Source organism: Calliphora vicina, chromosome 1, assembly GCF_958450345.1.
Source record: "Calliphora vicina chromosome 1, idCalVici1.1, whole genome shotgun sequence".
Taxonomy (NCBI): Eukaryota; Metazoa; Arthropoda; class Insecta; order Diptera; family Calliphoridae; genus Calliphora; species Calliphora vicina.
The window spans coordinates 142,151,637-142,169,815 of NC_088780.1; positions in this window are offsets into that span (position 1 = coordinate 142,151,637).

Here is an 18,179-nt window from a genome sequence, read left to right on the forward strand (position 1 = left end):
CTGGTATTCCACATAAGCTAATTAACCTCATAAAAGCTCAATATGATAACTTCTATTGCAGAGTGTTGCACAGCAACCGGTTCTCAGAACCATTTCTTCTAAAATCAGGTATAAGACACAGGCATCCGTGTCTCCACTACTCTTTCTGATTGTTATAGACAATGTCCTTGAAAATACGATTGCAACTAATCGACGCGGTATTCAATGGAACTTAACCAGCCATTTCGAAGATTTAGACCACACTCACAACATCTGTTTTCTGTCCACGACACATTCGGATATGCAATCGAAATTTGATGATTTGGTTGTCCACTCAGCAAATGTTGGTCTTAAAATTAACACAAGCAAAACAAAGGCGATGGAAATAATAAACAACAACCCTTTTGTCATCGGTCAGGAGCAGGTTGAGTTTGTTGACAAATTCTGCTAACTGGGAAGCATGATTTTATAAACAGGTAGTGCAAACTGTGCGTTCTTCCAATTGCAAAATATTTGGAAATGAAGCATTATCTCAGTCAATACTAAAATAAACATATTCAAGTCGAACGTTCTATTAGTTTTACTTTATAGCTGAGAAACGTGGCTGAAAACAATGGCACTGAATTACAAGCTTTTACAAACCGCTGCTTGCTAGAAAATGTAACATTGAGCCTACCCAAATTATTATTAAAAGAAGAATGTGGGAATGGATCGGGCACACTCTTAGGAAGGATGAAATAAGCCATCAAGCCCTAGATTGGAATCCACAAGGCAATAGAAGGAGAAGTCGGCCAAAGACCTCTCCAGCGGAAGAAGCTGGAATGAAGTAAAATTACTTGCGAATGATCGAATAACTTGGAGAAATTTTGTAGAGGCCCTATGCTCCACAGGGAGTTAAGAGGACAGAAGAAGTAGAAGAAGAATACATTAGGGTGGGCCGATTTGTAAGGATACAAATTTTTCGATATTTTCGATAGCTTTTGGCATGAGAAAAAAAAATCATTTCCAATTTTTTACTTTTTCTCAACTTTTATTTGTAAGTTTTTTTCAGTATGTAATGAAAAAAAACGGTTGATTTAATTTTTTTTAAATTTTACTTTTCTAATGTTTTTCCAAAAAAAAAATTTTTCTTGAGGTTTTGGACTAATTTTTGTAAAACAGCCAACAAAGTCATGGCTACCGTTTCTTGGGATGCACGTGGTATACCTACATACTCCTCACTGAAACCATCAATAACGAAACCCATAGGTCAATTTAATGAGGATTTGTAAAAACACGATCGCAAATGGCAAAGAAAAGGCTACGAGTTGCTCGCTCATCCGCCCTATTCTACTTATTTAGACCCGAGCGACTGCTTCTTGTTTCCAAACGTAAAAAAAATGGTTCGGCAGAAAGAGATTTGACACCAACGCTGAAATCATCTCAAAAACAAGTAAGAAAGTATGGTCGGTCAGCCCGACAATATAATACCCTACACTAAGTAAAAGAGCAAAAACATTTTTCTTTTAAGATCAATAATTTATATTTTTGACCTATTATGGACCGATCACCATGAAATTAGGTCGTGTGATTAATGTCTATATGAAAGTTTACTATGTTGAATTTTGTGAGTATACTATCACTTTTAAGCGATTTATGCAAGTTAAAGTGATTTTCGGAAGCGGGTCTATATGGGAGCTATGACTAATTATCCGATCGTAACAAAATTTGGTGACATGAATTTTGTATATATAAAACTTATTTGGAGCGCAATTTGTGGAGATACATTTATAAATTAAACATTTATGACCGATAAAATCCAATTTCGGAATGACATTTGTATGGGGGCTAGGTGAAATAATGGACCGATTTCAGCCAGTTTCAATAGGCTTGGTCCTTGGACCCAAAAAATAATATGTACCAAATTTAATCGAAATATCTTCAAAATTGCGACCTGTACTCTGCGCACAAGGTTTACATGGACAGCCAGCCAACCAGACGGACGGACGGACATCGTTTAATCGAATCAGAAAGTGATTCTAAGTCGATCGGTATACTTTAAGGTGGGTGTTAGACTAATATTTTTGGGCGTTACAAACATCTGCACAAACGCATAATACCCTCCCCACTATGGTGGTGTAGGGTATAATAAATACATACCTATTTTTATGACATCGACAAATCTTATTTTTTGGAAGGGATACAAAATTGGAGTAACGTTGGACAAATTGAATGGAACTCAAAGGAGATTATGTTGAAAGTATTATTTTTTAATAAAATATTAGAAAAAAGCTTTTGGTTATGAACTTTTTTTATTTTCGGTTACGGTGGATCTATGAATAAATAAATTTATAAAGGTTTTTTTTTAACTCGAAACTTTTATTAAAATGTCCTACCACTAAATGTTATCTGATTTTTCTCAAGTTTTCAGCATTTTTTTAGATGACGCAGAATAATTTCAGGGTTTGGGTGCATCGAAGATCGATAAAGTGCAAACCTAGGGCCAACCTAATAGATATATATGCATGTACGAATGTGTGTAGTTGCATTTGTTGGCTGCCAGCTTGTAGTTGCTTCCCGTTGTTTGTTTGTTAGCTTGTGTCCATTTATTTTTTGCTGCTGTCGTTGGTTTTGTTTTTTGTCTACTACTAATTCTGCTGCAGTTATAAATGTTCAAACAATTTTTTGTCTCTCTAGTGTCCTTTTATTGTTGCTTTAAACATTAAGCTGTTAAAATGGTATGCTATTTGGTTGTTGTTGATATTATTGTTAATGTTGTTGTTTTGTAGCTGTTAGTGCTTGTTTTTTGTTGAACGTTTCAGTTTTTCCCCTCTTGTTAAAGTTGACTGGTCATTTATGTATGTTTGCCACAAAAAGTTCAAAGTTCTTTTGACAGGCATGTATGTATGTACGTACACACACACACACACATATATATCCATTTAATACGAGTTCAGAACAAGTGACAAGAAAAAAGAAATAACAAAAATGCAAAGGAACAAAAAGTCGCATAAAAACTTTGCTTATTTTCCTCATAAACTCTTAAGGAAATGTTGTTGGATTTTTGTTTGCTTTTTCATTGTGCCCAACAATATACATACATACAAATAGTCAAACATACATAGTTATAAGTACGTGCATACAAATACATACCACTTGCGGTTGCAAGTTGCAACAAGCAAAAATGTCGAACGAATAAAAACGAAACGAAACAAAAACTATTTCCACAACTTAAAATTTGTGTGTAAATCGTTTGTGTCGAATACCTTTTGAAAATATGTTAAGTGACAATCATAAAATGCATTAGCATTAGTAACGATGTGTAAGTTTCTATTTGTGTCATTTGTCATTTTTTTCTCTCTAGTCACATTTCTTGTTCCGTTTTTATGGTGTTTTCTTTTTAATTTAGTTTTTGTGAAGTTTGCAACAACAAAAAAATATTTATGTTTCTACAAGGTGTAAAACATTTTGTTATGGCTTTTGAAATGTGGGTTAGTAGATAGTTGGTAATTTGATTTTTTTCTTTTAATCAATTTTTTCGGTTCACTTATTTAGGTGTAATTTGTTAAAAGAGGAAAAACGATTTGATATTTTGCATAATAGCCACTTGTGTGTTATTTAACTTAGATAAGGTTATTTATGTGTGAGAAACTTTTTATATAAAAGAATTCAAATTATTTTTAATGTAATTTAACTTTTAATGCTACTTATGATTATAATGAGCTAGAAGTTGTGCTTGATTTAAAAAAAGTCAAATTTATTGTATTTAGTAGTGATAGTATAGAAATTCTAGGTTTTTAATATATTTTCCACTTGCTTTGAGTATAAAACTAGTTAAATGTCAATAATTTTTTATAAAAAAAAAAATTATAAAACTTATAGAGATGAGCGATCTTAAAATTTATCACACAGTTTACACCGCATAACAGTAGTAGAAATTTACTACATGATATAGAAACCAGGTTTTTGAAACTACACAATTCACATAATCATACTGCATTTTGAATTTTTCATCTAGTGTTCTATCTTTCCGTTTTAGTGGTCACTTTTCTAACCACCTTTCTAGAGTCTTTAAACAATTTTTAGTGACATATATTGGCATTTTGCTAATCAATTAAATTTGTTTAAGTCATCGTTTTAATTTTTTTTCTAAACCTTTGTCATCAGGTAGCTCTGGTTAGATCAATATATTCATTTGAAAATATTGCAAACCGCAGTTTTTCTATGGCGTTTTCCCTCACTCAATAAAAATGTGTCAGAGTGTTTATTGTTCATCAAATTTTAATTTTTACGCTACGAAAATTTTTATCATAATTATTTTATTAATAAAGTAAAAATGCAATTGTTTTGATTATAAACTTCTGCACATAAATGTGTGGCTGAAAGAGTTATTTGAATTTATTTTTCTTTTAATTTACACTTGTCTTATTAAGGAAATATGGATGTCAAATGGAACAGGATTATATAGACATCTCTAGAAAAAAATATATTTTCATTTATCAGAATAAAAAAACTGTCAAAAACGTTCTCCAAAACATTATTCCTTTAATATCCTTAAAAGTTTCCGTTTCATTTCTCTCTAAAAAGGCTTATGTTCATACGATCTTTCACATTAAAAAATTTAATATTAATAATTTGATATGTTATAAACTGAATGACAATGCCAATATGACACCCATATTTAGGTAAAATATGAAACAATCCAAATAAAATATAGTTTTGTGATTTATTCTTACGTGTTACCAATTTAGAATATTTTGTGTTTTTATCATGAGAAAATCGTGTGCGAAATTCCATTGTAGTATATCTGCCGAGCTCAACTATTTTCAGATATGGCAGTTGTATGGGGGCTAGGAGAAATAATGGACCGATTCCAACCAAATTCAATAGACTTAGTCCTTGGGCCAATATAAAGGATACATTTTTTCATAACGACACAGTGGGGCAATCAATAATATTATAATGAAAGATGTAAAAAAATAACACTTTAAATTCTAAAGTCTTTTAAATGGACATAAAATCATTTTACGAAAAACTGAGTATGCAGTCCTACTTCATATACAGGCCTATCACATATGTACTATGTTCGGAATGGTTTATTTTTCGTAGTTATTATTCCGATATATTTAGCTTCTTCAGATTCCGTTTGACTTTGTCAATTCTCAAAATAGTTTATAATTCTGAATTTCCAAATTTAATTTGGCAATGTTGTATGTTAAAACAAAAGTCAAGTTTTTGGTAAATAAATTATTTAAAAATATGAGAAAAATAAATAGTAACAAACCAATATCATTTCACTTATAACACTGAAAGTGTAATGAATCAAAATGCGGAATTAATTCCATTTTCGATCTGAATCGAATTCTGTGACATGAGGGATAGACTGTGCTTTCATATGAATATATATGGTGCGGTGCATGTGTTGAACATACTGTTGTGCGGTGTTATTGAAGAAATCATTCTTTTTCTCAAATCTATTAATTAAGATATAGCATTATTGAATTTTTACGATTTATTCTAAAAATGTTAATGGTTTCAGGCTTAATGATTCTTTTAATATTTCTCGGGAATAGAGACAGCCCGGAAAATTAAGAACCCTAACCCCCATTAACACGAAGACTGGTTAGGCGTTACCTAATAGTTAAACTGAGAGTTTTCATACAAAAATTATTTTAACCAAAAGTATATAACTATTATTTAACACATAATAGATTTTGTGTTAATGGGGGTAAGTTTAACAAAACATGAATTTTCGTTCATGCATGTTGTTGTTGCCATAATTCTTTAGTTGTAGGAAGGAGAAATTTATCTCCTTTCCTGGGTGTTTTGTTATTTTATTATTTTTTATACATAAATTATTAAGTAAACCCAAGCCAGTCGATCAACGTCAAAGCTGGGTAATACTTTTTATTTATTTATTTGTTTAAAGAGAAAAATCGGACTATAAAAGTCTTAATCTGTCCTCTTTAGTATTATTTTTTATTATTTAAAAAACCCCGCTTTTTAATTTGGTCAACTTTACCAGTGGGCAGTTCATAAGTGAATGAATTTTATTTAAAAAAATATTTATAGATAAGCTTCAAAATAAATCAATAAAATAATACAGGATTAACGGTATTTTAAGAAGTAAATGAGATTTGAGTGATAACATGAGTTATTACGAAAGTAAAAGAATGAGACAAATAAAAACAAAAGATCATTGAGCATCAATTGTATATATGTAAACCAGTGATGTTCATCCCATACAACAATTGTTTAAAAAATTTAAACACATTTGTTACGCTCTTTTGAAGAGCGTAATAAATGTCTCATTTTTTCAGAAATTCAATAAGCATTGTTGTTGGTTGGTTTTTGGATGAAGCATAGCAAACACACGCGTTTCAATTACAATTGAACACAAAAAAACAAAGTTAAAAATAAATAAAAAATTTGAGAGTATTTCGGCCGTATAATGTATATTCTTTCATTTCCTTAAAATTTAAATTACATTCATTTAATAAATTGGTTTTATTTGACAAAAATTCTAAATCTAAACTTTCTTCATTTTGTTATTATTTTAAGTGTTTGACATTATGTTTGCTGGGTAGCTCTCTCACCAATACATCTTCATTTTTATTTTTGAACATCACTGATGTAAACAATAATAATAAAACAATGAGAGTAATGAGTGAAAAATAATATAATTATTGAGAAGCAATATGTAAATGAGTTAACTATTTAAAAAGAGATCGAATTTATAGTCAAACATAATTGAATAAATGCACTGATAATAAAATAAAAAGTTTAAAATAAAGTTTAAAAATAGTAATTCTATAATACAAGTTGTATGGGAAGTGGGCAGATCAGGTATATATTTTCAGGAGCCCATTCTACGATTATAATGTTTATTTTTTGAGAAAATTGATTTGATGCATTAAAAATCAAGGGAGTTATGAAACTTTTTCAATACAAGTTGTATGGGAAGTGGGCGGATATTTTTCAAATTTCACACAAATGATTCTGAGTGTTTAAAAATGCTATGTGCCAAAAATCAATGCCGTAGGTCAAAATTTAATTTTCACTTTGTATGGGAGGTGGGCGGATCATTTTGATTTTTAAATTTTTTCTTGATTCAAACAAAAAATGCCTATGTGCCAAGTTTCATTGTCCTTGGACAACTTCTTCTATTTTTAGCCCCTCGTTGTATGAACTTCAACCAATGTGCGCCATAGGCCCGCAATGCAAAAATGTTTGGTAAGCGAAGAATAATTTCACTTTTGTAGTTCTTTATTTTATTGGGAGTTAGATTACATAAATAAATTGGTTCGTATTGGCCTTTATTTCATTTCTATTGGGAGGTTTTCCCTTTTTTGGGACTAATATTTTTAAAATTATGAAACAGCCGATTATTGGGAGTAATTTAATTTTACCCTTTGGTAGTTATTTCATTTTTCAATTATGGGAATTATTTCATTTGGGAGATATTTCACGGTAACATAAACTATTTTAAATATTTTCTGTATGATCCTGCTTTATTGATAGTTAACAAGAAATTTATTGCCAATTTTGTATCTAAATAATTTGTTTTATTTAGTTTTGTTCGTATTCATGTTGTGGGCAAAATTACTGGTTTAAATATTTTCTTAATACATTCAGACATAAGTGGTGGAGTAATAAATCATTAATATTAATATCATTGTTCTTCCTTAATGTCCTGTTTTATCCTTTATTTCTACGAATTTCTAATACAATTCTAAAATGTGTAATCTGTTTTATATTACAAATTTCTGCATTTTTCAATTAACATTCATCGAGGGAGCTTTTGGTTTTAGCAAAAGTGGCAATATCAGTCATGTAAAAGTTATAGTATGCAACAAAAATTTTACCATATTTGTTATCCCTTAACTATTTCGAAATTGCCATTTTTTTCAAATTACTATAAAATAGATCAAATGTTTTATGTACATTTTTTAACGATTCCAGTAGTACTTTTCTCATTCTCTTGTTTTGTGAAAAGCAATTTCAAATATTAAATTAATGGATTATAACTAACAATGTAGTTTGACCTCTTCACAATTTACAACACATATTTCTGAGCAATTTTAGTTAAATAAAAATCAATTTGTAAACATGTTGCTGGTATTTAAAACTTAAATAACATACATGTTGAAAACACTTACATACTAGTATTTTGAAACAGGTGATGGACACATTAATGGAGATGAAGGGTTTTCATTATGAATGAGAAATAGTAGTTTTAATATCATTTAAAAACCTGAAAGGTTATTGTGAAATTCGATTCGAAAGAAACAATTTTCGAACTTCCATATAAAATATAAAAATTGTAATGATTTTCTTTAGAACAAAATTATATTATAACATAATAAATATGGCATCTTCCTGAATCGATGAAACTTTGGACCTGACCTCCATATATCAGCATATACGACTATATCCAACTAATAACTAAATGTGAGTGTTAAATTCACACACAGCCTGACATTTGTTACATGAAATTTGTTGTTTTCAAATTTTAATTTAAATACATTTTTTACTTAACTATTTCATTTTACATTTTACATACATATGTGTACATTGTTTATATTTTTTACATGATTGGTTTAGACAAAATGCCATCAAATCATATAGCCACCTCACATTCCCGTTACATCAAACGACTCCTGTCATCTAAAGAAACTATTTAACAAAATTCAATCAACATACAAGCATCACAGCTTTTGTATAGCTTATTTGTATTTCGAGAGAGAAAAAAAAGAAGAGTTTTGAACGACCATTTCACCAAATCAATGTATTCAGCCGCCCATGGCCAATACAATATTTATTGAAGTGAATTTTTTATAAAAAATTCATGAGTTGCTAATTGAAAACATTTGTCGACCATTACACGCACACACCCAAAGGACCATTAAACAACTTGAAAATTTTAAGCAACAGAAAAAAAAACCAGAACAGAACAAAATAGAAACATACTACATAAAATATTGTACCTATTAGGGTATCCATACGAATAATATTAGTTCGATTAATCGAATAACAAATAATTCGAACAATTTTATGTAGACCAATCGAATAAAACGAATAAAACTAATGGCTTTCATTTATAATTTTTCATAATTCTAAATTTTATTAAACAGACAGACATTATGTCTGCTTAAAAAGGAGATACATATGTAAATCTAAATTATTATTACCTATGAAATTATACACTGAAAAACAAGAAACATATCTGGAATGAATTTCTACATAATGTATACGAATGGAATATGGGCAATTCCATGTCATCCTACGTGACATTTGTACGCCTATAAGATTATCTGAAAAATAATTTGGTATTTATGTTCCATTCAGAGGGTACTAGGGTACTATAGAGGGTACTATGTTTTAAAATAATAAATTCTTTCGAAACATTGTTGTCCAAAAATTTCAATAATTTATATTCGTGAGTGATTTTCGGAAGTGGGCCTTATATGGGAGCTATGCCTAATTATGAATCGATCATAATAAAATTTGGTGACATGAATTCTGTATATGGGCATTTCCCTGGGTCACGAACGTAAGCTTTTTATGTCCAAAAAATATAGAAAACCAAACAATTCCTAGCATTTTTTTTGCGATTCGATAGCATTTTGGTAGCTCTATGTTTAGTGCAAAATATGGATTCCATGGACTTTAAGTCTTCATAATGATATTTATAAACATGTGGTAACGAGCGTACGCAAAATAGAAGTCAACTTTAGCTGACAGAAGTGAAATGTAAAAATCTGCGAAATGGAACGGAGTATTTAAAAGCGATTAATTTATTTTAAAAGTGTATTACTGTAGGTCTCTATTCGGCATTTACACAATAAAATATCTCTATTGGTTTTTGTTTAATTGGCTTAATTAGTAGGTCGCGCACGTACGGGTCGCGAACGTACGATTTTTCCATATGTTTTTTATTATTATCAGCATGCGTTTTCCCATAAATATCTTCAAATTTCCTTAACAAAGAAGGTCTGGTCAGTCAAGCCCGACCATATAATACCCTACACTATGTAACATTTTTCTTTTAAAAATTTAATAATTTATATTAGTGGCTATGACCAATTATTGACCGATCACCATGAAATTAGATCGTAGTTTATGTCTATATAAAAGTTATTTTTGTTGAATTTTATGTGTTTACCAACATTTTTATGAGATTTATGAACGTTAAAGTAATTTACGGAATCGGGTATTATATGGGAGCTATGACTAATTATGGACCGATCATAATAAAATTTGGTGACATAAATTCGGTATATATAAAACTTATTTGGAGCGAAATTTGTGTAGATACCTACATAAATTAAACATTTATGACCGAAAAGTCAAATTTCGGGAGGACATTTGTATGGGGGCTTGGTGAAATAATTTATAAATTTCAGCCAGTTTCAATTGGCTTCGTCCTTGGACCGAAAAAATTACATGTACCAAATTATATCGAAATATCTTCAATAAAGCACGATGATTATCAACATTTTATTTTTCGATCCTGGTTGACTAATCGGAGGAAATGCTCATATATAAAACTTATTTGGAGCGAAAAAGATAAATGACCGATAAAGTTAAGTTTCGGGAGGACATTTGTATGGGGGCTGGGTGAAATAATGAACCGATTTCAGCCAGTTTCAATAGACTTTGTATTTGGGCTGAAGAAATTGTATGTACCAAATTTTATCAAAATATCTTCAAAATTGCGACCTGTACTTTGCGCACAAGGTTTACATGAACAGACGGACGGACATCGCTTAATCGACTCCGAAAGTAATTCTGAGTCGTAGTTGGGTGTTAGACCAATATTTGCGCGTTACAAATATCTGCACAAACGCATTATATCCTTCCCACTACGGTGGTAAAGGGTATAAAAATGCGGGATTTACAATAGAACGCGGTTTTTGGTTTTAATAACTTATATGTCATTTTGAAGGGTAGATATCGGTCATTTATTCTCACTTAGTTATTGAGCATTATAGTGTAAAGAACAACGAGAGGCCTTGAAAGGCGATTTTGCATGTCCGAAGTAAAGAAAATCATTTTTGCACCGAATCATTACAATCACCTGAAACGTTAGTTTTTTTAAATTAAATTATAGTGGTTATTAATGAATTTTATCTGTTGAATTTACCGTCATAATATTTTGAGTTTTAATATTTTTATTTATTAAATATATTTAATCATATACTGACTACTAAAAATGGCAAATGATATAGCTAAAATAATTCCCTTCTAGGCCGATTAACCGGTTAATCTGTTTTTTTTTTTACTACGGTTAACCGAAACCTTGGTATTCTGAAAATGTCCAACATTCGATTAGCCGACAAACCGTTTTTTTTTTAAATTTAAAAAGTCGGTTTTTATAATCGAATTATTTGAACAAGATAAAATATCTTATTCGAATTATTCGTTTTATACGAACAAAAGTAATATCTAATAATTTGGATACTCTAGTGCCTATGTTCATGTAGTAGACATGTATGGAAACATTTTGAAATACGCTTGAATACGAGTACGAGAGTTTAGTAGACATTTTTGAACCTACTAACCCATTATATAAAATGCATCAAAACCAACAAAACTAAAAAGGGAAGAAAGAAAAGAAATAGAAAAAGAAGAAAAACACGAATAAGGTGATTTGTATGTTGATGGTTTGTTTGAATATTTGTTTAGTTCTATGAACCCTAAAGTCCGAGCATAGTCCATCAACATAGTTTAGCACTTTAGTTGGCAAAAAAGCAAAAATAACAACAACAACAACACCAACATCAGCAATAACGAAAACCCTTCTATAAAAATATTTGAAAACATTACATATGTTTGTAGGTAGATGTAAATAATACATATTTAAAGCACATTTAAACACATACAGAAAAATTAGGGTGGCCTAAATTGTATGGCAGCATAAAAGTTGTCAATTTTGAGATAAACACTTCAAATCTACCAAATGAACTTATATATCGTTACTTAAATATAGTAAGGCCATAACTCGTTTTTTTAAGCTAAGAGTTTTTGCTAAATATGATGACCATATGATATATGGTCCGCTCATACGCACTCTGTTGTCGATTCCAAAATTGTATATTGTTACTAAGTCATGATCTTTAGACAAAAATTGCATAGTTTTTTGGTCCATCCTAATTAACATATGTTCCCTGTAAGCAACTTTTTTTAAAGGAATAACTAAATATTAACCACTTTAGACTTACAAGGGTGGTTTGCAAAATTTTGAGACGTATTGCTTAGAAGTGTAACAAAAATAAATAAAAAAGAGAACATTGTTTTTTTTTATTGAAATTACAATTTCTTACAGGCTAACATCGTTTTTAAATGTTTATTAAATTATATTTACTTTATTTTAATTAAAAAAAAATATATCTAAGAACAATTTCTCAGCTTGTTCTAAAATAACTAGTTCCAGAAGGAGTGAAATCAGAACCACTTCAGAGTCTTTAATGGAAATAGTGATGTCGCAGTTATTTCTAGAACCAGTTCTGTGGAACACTAGTGTGATTCTAAACATTTCTTAAAGGGTTTAAGAAACCAGTTCTTTGGCAATAGTTATACGTTGGTTCTAGATAACCAAAAAATATTTTGGAACTGTTTAAAATCTTTTATTTTTTTTTTTGGAAAAATAAAAAAAATTGCATTAAAAAATTTAAATTTTTAGAACATTCTCCATGATCACTAGATCACGACTACAACCAGAACCAATTCAGATTCTTTGATAGCTGAAGAACAATGTTGTGATTTTTAAGGAATTCTTTAAAGTTTAATAGGAACTAGTTATTTACTAGTTACACATTGATTCTAGACTAGTTCTATAGGACATAAACTCCGAAAGAATTGTTAAAAGAAAACATGAATTCTAATTTTGACATTTACAACAAAAAAACACTCTCATACAAAAAATAATTGACTTTTTTTAAAACTGATAAAACTATATGAAATATTTTTTAAGTTTCAGATATTTATAATTCATCTTAAAATATTGGCCAATATATGGCTATTATTCAAAATTTTTTTAAATAATTCATTAGACGATACAATTATAATGCAATTTGTTATAAAATAGCATACGATTTACGTAAAAAAGCAAACATTTCCGTCATGTACAATTTTATAATGTTTATGAACATGTTCGTATTCTGAATGAAAATAGTTTGGGAAAAAAAGTCATGTTCGATTAATAATATTTATTACAAAATTCATTCAATTTATGAATTTCTTTTTTCTGTGTACCAAAATAAATGTTTTGTAGCTCAAGACATACAATATTTGAGTAAAACATTTATTTTATTTTTGATTTTGGAAAAAAAACATTTTTATTTTTTTCAATTTTTTTTTTTTCAAAATATTGAAGAAATAGCTATCTAAACTATTTGGGACACATTTTGCTAAGAACAATAGGTAATAAGTTACGTGGATAAGAAAAAAACCTATTTGGCCAAAATGTCAAATTTTGACCCCCTCTAACTCAAAGAGTTCTTGACCGATATTGTTGAAACCCCCATCAAAGTTTTTGTCTGTATTGCTATCCAATAGGACTAAATTTCATCGCGATCGGAAGATTTCAAAAGTTAGTTCACTTGTCATGCAATCTCCCATATATGTTTTTAATGTGAATTGCAATAAATGATTATTCTGTTACTATATAACCGACTGGTAACCGCTGCACATTGCTTAGTACATATTTTTTTGAAATAATTCGGTAGCTCGTGATGTATGTCAGATATCTTAATGAAAATTTATACAGTCGGAGATGAGGTATTTCTGAATTGATTTATGTTGGTTCGTATTTGGAATGTGACCGGTAAAGCAGCCTCGTTTATATAAAAATAAAATTTTTGGATCATATTTTCCCCGTTTTAGAAATTTCGGTATTTAAATAAAATCAATGGCAAAATTTATCACACCCATGACTAAAAGTTCTTGTGATCTATATAAGTTCCAAAATGTATTACGATATCTTACTATGTTGGTCAAACAAATAAAACCTAACTTGTATATTGAGATTTATTAACAAATATTATTAGTTTTGTCAAGAATTACATAAAACTATATATCATGAACTGTAAACAATTTTGAATACATTTTCTCCTTATACTTGCCAAGCAACCCTGGCAAGTTGTTGAAAAAAGGACTCTTGAGAGTTGAGTTGAGAGTAAATGCTTCAGAATATGTGAGTGTAAGTTTGTTGTTGTGTATGTTTTGATAGAAATATTATGCTTACATTGTATGTATGTAACCCGTACATACATACACACGTGCATTACTTCAATCACTTCCGTTGTACGCTTAAGTGGCTCTTTTGCACGCCATTATTTTACTTGTAATTGGAACGTGTGAGACATATTAAGCCATAAATACTTTAAAAAAAAAATTGTAAAGAAAATAGAAAAATATATATATTTCTGTATAACTAAAGGGCTTTATAAAACTGAACCTTTTTCACATACAATATATTTTTCATTTTCCTACTACACACTCACTAGCCGGTAGCAAAGTTTGAATAATAAAACTGAAATAAAAAGAAAGCAAAATATAATCTTAAGAAAGCTAGTGAAAAAAAGGAACTCTAACTCCATATAATTTTACAATGTTTTAAAAACAAACCTTGTACTTACAGTTTGTTTCTCCATAACTTCGTATTTAGGCTCACAGACCAGTTTCCTTAGAACAACATTCCATCTTATATAGAGAAAAATTCGCTTTACATAAAGTAAAACGAAACAAACAAATAAAACAGTAAAAACAAAGGACTATAAATACAAAGGTTTCTTTCTATTCGTTCTAAATATTTATATACACCTTCATAAAGTGAGATGGAAAAATGAAATTTACATACATATCGTCATCTTAAATGCAAACGTTCGTATCAACACTTTTATTTTATTTTTTACAGATGAAGTAAAAAATGTTGGATTTGTTAGAATAACAAACCACATGTAAAATTTACACTCAAAGTACACGCTCTTAAGCACATACAATTTTCTGAAAATGAGCGAATTTACTTAATTGTGAATAAATTCGAAAAACATCCCTCGATTTTTTTGATTGATATCTCATTTTGTTCCTATTAGATGTGGCTTTGAGATAAAGTAAAAAATATGAACAATTTCTGCCGTTTTAAATTTTTCATGATTTTTTTAAAACAAAAAAATTGCTATTTTCACGTAAGAAATATATGTTTTGCCTTAATTTGTTATTATAACTCCGTAACTACTGAGCCGATTGAAACGCAATATATAAATGGATTAAAGGTTGTGTAAGTCTCAACTGTTATAAGTTTATTTTAATAACATCGGATTAACCCTTTTTCAGTTATCATAAATTATGTCTAACCAAATTTATAATTTCACTTAAACATTTTTTTAAAAAAAATCTACCCTACACCACCATAGTGGGTAAAGTATATTGGGTTAGTGCTGATGTTTTTGTAACAGGCCTAAATATTGTCTCACCTTAAAGTATACCAATCTGCTCAGGATCACTTTCTGAGTCGATTTAGCGATGTCCGTCCGTCTGTCCGTCCATGTAAACCTACTACAACCTAAACTACAGGTCGCAGTTTGAAAGATAACTCGATACAATTTGGTACAAGCTCTTCTATTAACCCATGGATGAGGCCTATTGAATTTGGTAAGAATCGGTACATTATTTCTCCTAGCCCCCATACGATTGCCCTATCTGAAAATATTTAAGCTCTCATAAATACTTTAGTTATGTAGATATCCAAACCAAATTCTGCAAAAATAAGTCTTATATAAGTCAAACTCGGCTCACCAATTTTTGTGATGATCGGTCCACAATTAGTCATAGCTACCATATATGCCCACTTCCGAAAATCACTTTAACTAGCACAAATCTCTTAAAAATATTGGTATTCTTATAAAACTGATTACAAATAATTTACATATATATGTCATAGCTCTAATATAATGCCCACTTCCGAAAATCATTTTAATGAGTGTAGATTTCTTAAAAATTTTGGTATTTTAATAAAGTTCAACACAAATAGGTTTCATATATACAGAAGTCATGCCACCTAATTTAATTGCGATTGGTCCATAATTAGAATGGTTTAGGGTATCATATGGTCGGGCTTGACCAACTTTACTTTCTTACTTGTTTGGCCTGTGTAATCAATCAAAAACTCTATTTTGAATTTTTGTGTAGTTACGACCGTTTGCATTTAAGGTGACGATATGTACATTAGTGTAGCACTTATTTTACACTTTTTATACGTTCTCTAATTACCAAATGTTTCTAATTTTCAGAAATAAAAATAGAAAAAAACAAGTGAAAGTTTTATATTCATGACTGCAGCACAATAGAGAAGTGTGCACTTTTTTAACAAAAAATCTGTGTTTTCGCTTCAAAAAATAGAAAAAGCGAAAATTTTTAAGTGATTTTTGTGTGCTATTTAGTTCAGATTGCATTGATATATTCACAAGAGTTATTCAGCATTACCGTAGCCACAACTTTTCTAAATATTGTTAGTAAAAAATTAGTTAAGTTATGTAAGTTATTCTAAGAAGAGTGAAAAAAAATGTTCTTCCTAAATTTTGAAAAAGCCATTTTTTGGCAAAAAATATTTAAACAAAATTTTTTTGGTGCACGCTTAGCTATATTATTGCCATATATAGTTAAGCGGTATCACCAAGTGTGAATTAGCAGTTGGCAAAAACTGATAACACCTTTTTTGAGGGCCCACTAATTTTCAGAATTTTGGAGGCCTTTTTATAAATTGGTCACCAAAATCGCCAAACTGTGTATAGGGTTTTACTATATTTAAACATCGATGAATAAATGAAATATAAAAACATTTTAAAACTGGATTTTTTTTTAAAGTATTATCGTTTTCAGATGATGAAGAAAAATGTTAGACCTAGGGAGCATAGAAAATCGAAAAAGTCCAAAATAAGGCCGCTCTAATGTAGATGAATACGATTTTAACTACGCTAAGTTGTTTTTGTAGTGGCAGGTTGAGATTTCTTAAATATTATTCTAAGATTTTATGTTTTTTTTTTAATATAATTTCCATTGAAAGGAGAAAGTGGAAGATCTTTTTGACGTATTGTTGGTAACAACTTAACAAGTTTAGAAGGTATTGATTATTGTAGATTTCTGTCTAAAATCCCGATTTTGCTGACTTTCAATTTCGATATAGATTTTAACAAGTATTGCATAATGATTCCGAGTGTTGTCATAATGGAATATCACAATCATGTCTTGCCGCATTTGCTGGCCATTTTTCGATAAATTTTTGCTTCGGACAAATTGATTGCGTACAGGTTCCATGTGATGGTTTCGCCAGATTTCAGCAGCTCATAACCTAATCGTAATGGTTCCATTTTTCATCGCAAGTAATGATTCGGTGCAAAAATGATTTTCTTTTATGGCGTTCAAACATAATTTCAAGGTCATTTGTTACCCCATTTCCCTATTTTTGGATGAATCCTGCTACTCGCAAATGTTTTGAAATTGCTGCTTGAGTGGCTCCCAAGCTTTTGTTGAATTTTACAACAATCTTCATGGAGTAATGCCTTTTTGTTCTTCAAACTTTTTTAGCTGACCTGGGCGATCTTTGTCTTCCTTAAAAGCTACATATAAGTTATTAAAAACAAAAACCGTGTTCAAGAGATACGCCATCTATTGCAAGTTCCTCATTTTTAAGCCATACTCCCAATATAATAATAATGAAGTAAATTTTATAAACAATGAATTTTTAAAGTCAAAATATTTCTACAACAACAGCTTCCTTATTTCTTTTTGTTCATGTTTAAGTGTAGCTTTCAAATTAATTTTATATTCGACCTGAACTTAACATGTTGTGTTATTTTATGCATTTTTTTCTTCAATATTTAAATGTTTTTATTGTAACTAAAAGTTTACTACATTTAATTTTTATACAAGTCAAGTTGCCTTTTGTCTTAAGATTTCTACATATGTATTAGAGTGACAATCAGTTGTATGGAAAAAAATTTTTGTTAAAATTTTGAAGAGGGCCGGGTGGAATATTGTGACACTAGGCCTAAATGTTAAGTACTGAAAATTTGAGCCAAATCGGGCAACGATTTCTGGACGCGCATCGAGGTCAAAGTTCAGATATATGCAAAATTTTACTGTTAATATGGAATAAATAGGTGAAACTCGTTAACTTTCTGCATTTTATTCTAGAAATATGTAGATTTATTTATATT